The 7398-nt window shown below is 49.9% G+C and overlaps 1 protein-coding gene across 10 annotated transcripts in view; it reads left to right on the top strand.

Annotated features, from left to right (window-relative positions):
- The window catches only part of Mief1 (mitochondrial elongation factor 1), a 26523-nt gene that overhangs the window by 5362 nt on the left and 13763 nt on the right, over positions 1-7398 (top strand). For 2 of the 10 annotated variants that reach the window (XM_023719043.1, XM_004634637.3), the window contains exons 1-2: positions 2692-2814; positions 4593-4945. The gene's annotated coding sequence lies outside the window, so the exon portion shown is untranslated. The other 8 variants (XM_023719048.1, XM_023719049.1, XM_023719045.1 and 5 more) reach the window with 7 other exon arrangements.

The following is a 7398-nucleotide window of genomic DNA, read 5'->3' on the forward strand; positions in this document are numbered from 1 at the left end:
GCCTTGCCAGGCATGCACTTAGAGAGCCAAGCTATCTCCCCAGTCTTGTTTTTTAGAGATAGTGTCTAGCTATGTAGTTTGGCTGTCAAATTCACTATGTACCCCTTAGGCTGCTCCTAAACTGTTGGCTATCCTGTGTGTGTGTGTGTGTGTGTGTGTGTGTGTGTGTGTGTTTGAGACAGGGTCTCACTCATTTCAGGCTGGCCTTGAGTTCACTTTGTAGCCCAGGCTGATTTCAAATTCACAACGATCCTCCTGCCCCAGCATGGATTATAGTGCTGGGATTATAGTGCACCACCACGCCCACTGAATGTGTACTTTCTTAAATCTCTGCCTAATAAAATGTTTGGGCCTCTTATTAATGTGTCGTGGAGTTCTTTTCCTGTGACAGGAGTCAAGAACCTATTAGGTGGGCCAGGTTGAGGACTTGAGTTTGGGAAAACTCTTCAGACCCACCCTGTGACCTGATCAAATTTTTCTCTCCACAGTCACCTCCCTGGTCTCAAGCTCTCTGGACTGTTTGGTCCAGAGGTGTGGCACAGCATCTCGCCTGGCTTCCCTGCTTGGGATCTGGTTTCCATGGTTACACCAGCCAGCCAGATCCTGCTCCTAGAGCAGGCAGGTGCCAGTGTTACAGGTGACTCAGTCAGAGGCCTGGATCTGGACCCCTACTCTCCGGGTTTGTTCACCTACTTACTAATCTCTGAGAGTAGAGAGTATGAAACACAAAAAACAAAACAAGCCAGGTACGGTGATGCATGCCTGTAATATCAGCACCTGGGAGACTGAGGCAGGAGGATTGCCTGGAGTTCAAAGCTAGCCTGAACTACAGACCAAGACCCTGTCTCAAGCAAACAACAACAACCCCCACCCCCCAAAAAATCCCATGAAACATGGAAAAAGTTTATTTACAACTTGGTCAAATTGGGAGGGCAGCTAGTACAACACCTTATTATCTTGGAGGGCACAGTAGTGCTCCAATCTGTAGAGAATGTAGAACAGACAGTTAAATTTTAATATGTAGAGTTAGCCACACTTGGCCCTGAAGGCTGAGGGGGGTGTTATGATTTCCAGCACAAAAAATTGGTGTTTATTTGTAGTGTATTTGGTTGATCCAGGGTCTCATTAAACAGTTTGGACTTATAATGATCCTCCTGTTTTCAGCCTCCCCAGAGCTGGGATTACAGGTGTATGCCACTCTATGCCGGGACTCTGTGGTCAGCTCAGCCTGCCCTGGGTGCAGGGCTGATATGGCATGTGGTGCCAGGGTTTGAACCATAGTCCCTCCACTTGCCTAAACTTGCCTAAGCAGGTGCATTAGTCCGGTGAGCTATTTTGCCCACCCGGTGTTTATGTTTTGTTTTTATTATTATTTTTTTTTTCCTTTACTGAGCCCAGGGCCTTTGCACTGAGCCACATCTCCAGCCTTTTCATGTTTTTAAAATAAAGAAAATTTTTTTTTTTCTTTTGAGACAGCATCTCACTGTGTAGTTCTGGCTGTTAGGCTATCACTACGTAGTCCAGGCTGGGCTCAAACTTGCAATGATCCAACATCTTCAGCCTCCTGAATGCTGGGATTGTAAGTGTGATTTAAAAACATTTTGTTTTTCAGTACCTGGGATGGAACTCAGGACCTTCTACTTGTGTTTAAGTTGCTGAGCTGTCTCCCTGCCAAAAACCTTAATTTTGAAAGATCATTTTGACTATTCAGGTTACAGCACTGCTCCTTGACTTCTTGGCTCCGGAACTTGTCCCACATGAGGGTCTGACTCACTGACCCTCCTGCTCAAGAACCAGAATGCTCGTCCCTGGAGAGCTGTCCCCAGAGCAGACAGGCCTCACTGAAGGTCCGTGTACAAAAGCCCCACCTGCCTTCACCTTGTCCTCTGCTATTCCTCCTGGCTCCTGAGACTTTGGTCAGTCTCCTGCAGTGCCTACAAGCAGTGCCCAGCACTTCAGAGGCCTAAGATTTGTCCCTGACGGAAGGCATGAGTGGACAAGTTCCTCGGTGCTCCATTTAGCCCTCACAGCTGCCTGGGGCTGGGGAAGATCCGGAAGTGTGGAACAGTGAGCTGGGAACTCCAAACCCCAGGCACCGCTGGCAGGACCCTGAGGGTGGGGCTGTGTTTCAGATTTCCTAGGGACATTGCCCCATCCTCAAATCTAGGAAGACTGAGAAACCAACGGATAATGAGCAGTGCCTGGCACATCACGGGTCCAATAAATGGGTTGAGGAGGTTAAGAGACTTGGGGGTACACACATTTCATGGGGCCCAAAGGAAGAACCTAAGTGTGTTGGAGGAAGGGACAGGAGGAAGGGGCTGAAATGGACTACCAGTGAGAACATTTGGGATAGACTTTGAGGGACAGATAGGAGCCTGCTGGTCAGGACTTCAGCAGATAGGGTAGGGGTCCGGGCACTGCACTGACATGTGGGGACTGGCAGCTGGTGGCTGGGCTCCATGCTGCTCCTTCGGAACTCGCAGATGCCCTTGACCACTACCGGTCAGGCCTGCCTGGCCCCTGCAGCCCCGCCCCAGTGACGTCTGCAAGGAGGCGTGGCAATGCAAGTGGGCGGAGCATCGGCGAGGGGCGGGGCCCGACGACGCTTTAGGCCCCGCCTCGGGAGGGAGGTTGAGACCGGAAGTTTTTTCCGCCTCCACTCGCCTCCTTGCTCCCTTCAGTCCCACCCCTCGGCTACGTGAGCAAGGTCATGTCCCGGAAGTAAAGGGGCCATGTTGATGGGTGACCCGGGGAGAGGCATTGGGCGAGAGGCGAATCCCGAGGAGTTACGGTAACGCGCGCGGCCCGCGGGTGAGTGAGAGAGGTGAGGTCGCTCTCAGGGCCGCCGCCGGCGCCCCCATCGGGCCCGGGCCCTACTACCGGCCGGTGCTCGGGCTTCCCCTTGCCGGCTCCGCGCTTTCCCCAGGAGGCCTCTTCGCGTCCCGGCCCTAGCCTCCGGAGGCTTCCGGGCTCGGGAGCCGGACAGGCCCGGCCCACGGTCCCCGCACCCCGCTCGGTCCCGCCCCCAGGGCCGGGGAAGGCGCTGCGGGGCGGCCGGGCCCGTCGCCCAGCGACCTTGGGGCAACAACCCTCGCGTGACGGACGCTTTCTGTCTCTGTTGGTTTTCTGCCCCTCCACTGAGGTCTTCTGGAATTGAGGAAAAAGGGACCGAGACAGTGGCTTGCCCAAGCTCATTCAAGAAGTTAGGCCAGACGGAGTGGGCTTTGGGTCCAAGTGGTTAGCTCCTTTCTCTCCAAATACTTGCCCCATTCAGTGCATTTCTTTATGTGAAACGGGTGATCATTTCTTTCCACATAGGGATATAGTGAGTTTTCTGTCTTTCACCCAGCAGCTTTGAGCCCCTACTATGTGTCAGGCATGTTACTGGGAAAGTTCCGGGGACGCCCAGAAGCACGGCACACTTGGGAAAACTCCAGCATTCCAGCGCATGGTCACTCACAAGCAGTGCACCTGGAGTTGGGGTCAGGAGCACCTCCGTCCCTTTTACAGCTGTGCGCCTGTCCCCAAGTTACTTCTGCAGGCTTTTGTTTCCTCCGCTTGGGGCTAAAGCGTTGTTGATAGAATGAGTTGTTAGTGAGGTGCTTAGAACATGTCTGGTAATAAGTAATCCCTCATAAGTAATCACTTAATATGAACCCTGTCCACATCGTAGGTTCTTAGTTAAAATGTAATCGATGAAAGCCAGTGTGGTGGCGCATGCCTGTAATCCCAGCACTGGGGAGACTGGGACAGGAGGATCATTTGTGAGTATGAGACCAGCCAGGGCTCAAAGTGAACTCAAGGCCACCCTGAACTGCATAGCGAGGTCCTGTCTCAAAAAGACCAAAAAAAAAAGGATGACACAGCACTTTACAGATGATAACATTGGCACTTGTGTAAAGGTTTTTTTTTTTTTTTTTAATGGAAGAAAGGCAGTTGCAGTTTGTGTATAACTTAATGTGATGTTTATTGAGCATTTACAAACCGGGCTAGGTAGCACTAGTGGTAGGTTTTCCTTGCTCAGTATGTGCCAAGAGCTGTTCCAACTGTCTCAACTCTTAAATGCTCAGACCTACCAAAATATGATTTATTCTCACTGCATAGTGGAAGAACGGAGCCAAACAGAGAGGACAGAAGCTTGTCCAAGGTAATACTGCGCAGAGTGATGGTACCAGTGTTTAAACTTGGCTGAGTTCTTGACTTTAGCCACTCTGAACTATGCTTTGTGATGAAGTTGGCTTACAGGTGCTTTGAAGGTGGGCAGTTCTCAAAGTAGTAGTTGCTGTTACTGTAATATTTCCCTTTTATAACTGAGGACGCTAATGCTCAAGAGGTTGAGAACTTGACCCAAAGTAAGTAGCATAGCCAGGATGCTAGACCAACAGTCCAGTTTCCAAGGTGTGACAGCCATAAACCTGTACTTTTTCAGGAGGGGGTGTTGAAAGGCTAAGGTCCGTCCTAGTCCTGTAATGAAGTCAAAGTTAACCTTGGAAAGGTGAATCCTGGATTAAACCTCCGGTGCACATTGTCTGCAGACCCTGATGGCATCAATTCTTATTCTAGCCTTGTGTGTTTTTTCTTCTGCATAGAGTGTGACACCAGTCCCGCCTGTCCCCCATGGCCCCGTGGAGCCGAGAGGCGGTGCTGAGTCTTTACCGGGCTCTGCTGCGCCAGGGACGAGAGCTTCGCTACACTGATCGAGACTTCTACTTTGCCTCGATCCGCCGTGAGTTTCGGAAAAATCAGAGGCTAGAGGATCCTGAGGCCCGGGAGAAGCAGCTGGAGAAGGGACTAGTCTTCCTCCACAGCAAACTAGGGGGGCTGGTTTAGGATCTTTGCCTTTACTTTTGTGCCCTGACTGCCAGAAAAGAGGACAAAGGTGCCTTCTGTGGACACTCCTGCTCTTTCACCCCCACCTCCCAGATGCATTAAGGGGCCTCAGGTAAGTAGGCCTTCATTTTGCTAGGCTGTACTTCTTTTTCTGATGCAGGGAACCAGAAAAGAGAGATTACTTTTTTTTTTCTTTCCATTTATGTGTTTGGCACAGAGTCTCACTACGTGGCTTGGACTCGTAGTGATCCTCCTGTTTTCAGCCTTCCCAGTGCTAGGGTTACAGATATGTGCCACCACACTGGCTCAGCACGTCCCAGGTGTAGGGCTGGGGCTGGTGCAGCATGAGGGACCAGAGATGGAACCCTGATCCCTGCGCTTGCCACAGCAGGTACTTAAGTCTGCAGGCCCTAAGATCATTTATTTTTAATGACCACCATCTTTCCTTTTGTTTCCTCAAAAAGAAGTGGTTTCCTTTGTGGGGAAGAAAGTAGGCCCTGAGTTTAGGGCCCCAATAGAACAGATTGGTATCACCATCTTATTTGATAAAATATTTTATATATGAAAATGTTTAGAAAATTGGTTGAAGCCATAGAGTTCAGTTCTAAGCCAGTCCTTTTTTTTTTTTTGTATTTTAGGGAAGGGTCTACAGGGTGTTCAGGCTCTCACTACTAAATCAGACTCATAGTGATCTGCATGTTTACAGCCTCCTAAAATCTGGGATTATAGGCATGTACCACCATGCCCAGCCTCAATTGCCATCTCAGCGCGCCCCAGGGATGGGGCCAGGGATTGAGCCCCTGACCCCTGTGCCTGCTTGCAGGCACTTTAATCCTCTGAGCTGTTTGGCCGGCCCTTCAGCCCATTCTTTAGTAGATTCAGGTACATGTACTGTGTGTGGGTCAGATCATGTTTCCTGGAAGACAGAGCATGGTATACAGACTTCAGAGTTTAACACTTGGGTTTAAGTGCTGGCACTGCTACTAATAGCTGTGGGAATGAGAGCTAATCACTTAAGCCTTTCCAGGCCTTCATTTTCCCATTTGTGAGATACAGATGGTAGTAGTTACTGTCTTGGGTTATTATGACAGCTCAGTAAGACAGTGCACACGTAGCACTGGGGCTGGTTCTTGGCAGGGGCTAGGTCAGCTCTATTTACTCTGGATGCCAGTGTCAGCAAGAGTCTCATGCGGCATAATGGTTATATTTAATTCAGCAGCCTTCCTGGAGGGCCTCCATGGGCCTGGCTTTCTGGTAGGCTCTGGAAATAAGAGGGGATGCTGTGGCTCATCAGGGAATTCGGTCTTAGGTAGATAGCAGCAGGAAGCAGCCCTGTGCTCAATGCTGGGTACAGCACTCTGGGGGCAGGAGGAAGACATAGGTCTGCCTTGGGTTTGGTGGTGGGAGAGGACTGTAGGCTGCTATAGAAAAGAGGACATTTCAGGTCTATCTCAAAGCAAGGGGATAAGAATAAATGCGTGGAGGTGGAAACTATATTTTGTAGTCTGGAAACCTGGTGTTGCTAGAATGGTGCACCTGTGTGGCAAGTGACTGAAGTTGAGGCTGGGCCAAGCCTGCAGAGAGTGTCCCAGCTTTGTGAGGAGGGACTGGTATAGCTACGTTTGTGCCTAAGAACATACAACAGTGGTGTGGAAAATAAACTGGTGAGAGAGGAGGGGCAGTGAATCTGAGCAGATGGATCGAATCACTGGGCTGGTGGGGCTGGTGGTGTGCGCATCCAACATGTACAGGAGCTGGGGTTCTTGGTGGCTGCTCGGCCAAGGCAGGAGAGCAGATGAAGGGTAGCTGCGGTAGTTGCCATTTGGGTGCTGTTTTTGACGAAAATGGAAGCGGGCAGAGGAGCCTTCTGAAACGGCTTTTGGTTCTCCCTGTCCAGTTTTGTTGATGGGCAGACCTGCCTTTAGCAGTACAAAGCCAGGGCCAGGATGATGCCTGCCTGCCCTGGTAGGGGAGCCCACCTCAAAGGGAAACTGCTACTGCAGTCTTTGTATTCCTGATCTGTGTAATTGTGAGTTGCTATCTCTTGCCATCACCACCCTCTAAAAACGTCAAGTGCCATCGATCAGTACTTCATTCATGCAACAGATACTTACTGTATCAGACATTGATCCCTGGAGATGTAGCAGCACATGCACCAAATGCATTCAGTGCAGAGGAATTCTAGAAGCTTGTGGTCCAGTAGTTACTAGAGAGAAAAGCAGATGAGGTGAGGTTGTAGACTGTTTGGGACTCCTAGATTGGTTCTTCCCAGCAGCATAAGGCCTAGGTTCAAATCCTGGCTGCACAATTCACGGACACAGTAAATTATTGGGGGCTTGTCATTTAACGTCTTCTTCATCTTTAAATTGGAGATCGCAGTATTTTTTTTTTTTTATTTTTTTAAAAATGTATCAGGTATTTAATTAGGTTCTTAGTAAGAAATTTAGAACACTAATTTATGAGGGTAAATTCCATTTGTCAGAGCAAAAACGGATTGCAGGTAGCCCCGGAGCTGAGGAACACCTTTGATTTTTGCCAAAATCTGTGAGTCCACCGCTTTCTGAT

Source organism: Octodon degus, unplaced genomic scaffold (assembly GCF_000260255.1).
Source record: "Octodon degus isolate 3935 unplaced genomic scaffold, OctDeg1.0 scaffold00064, whole genome shotgun sequence".
NCBI classification, from domain to species: domain Eukaryota; kingdom Metazoa; phylum Chordata; class Mammalia; order Rodentia; family Octodontidae; genus Octodon; species Octodon degus.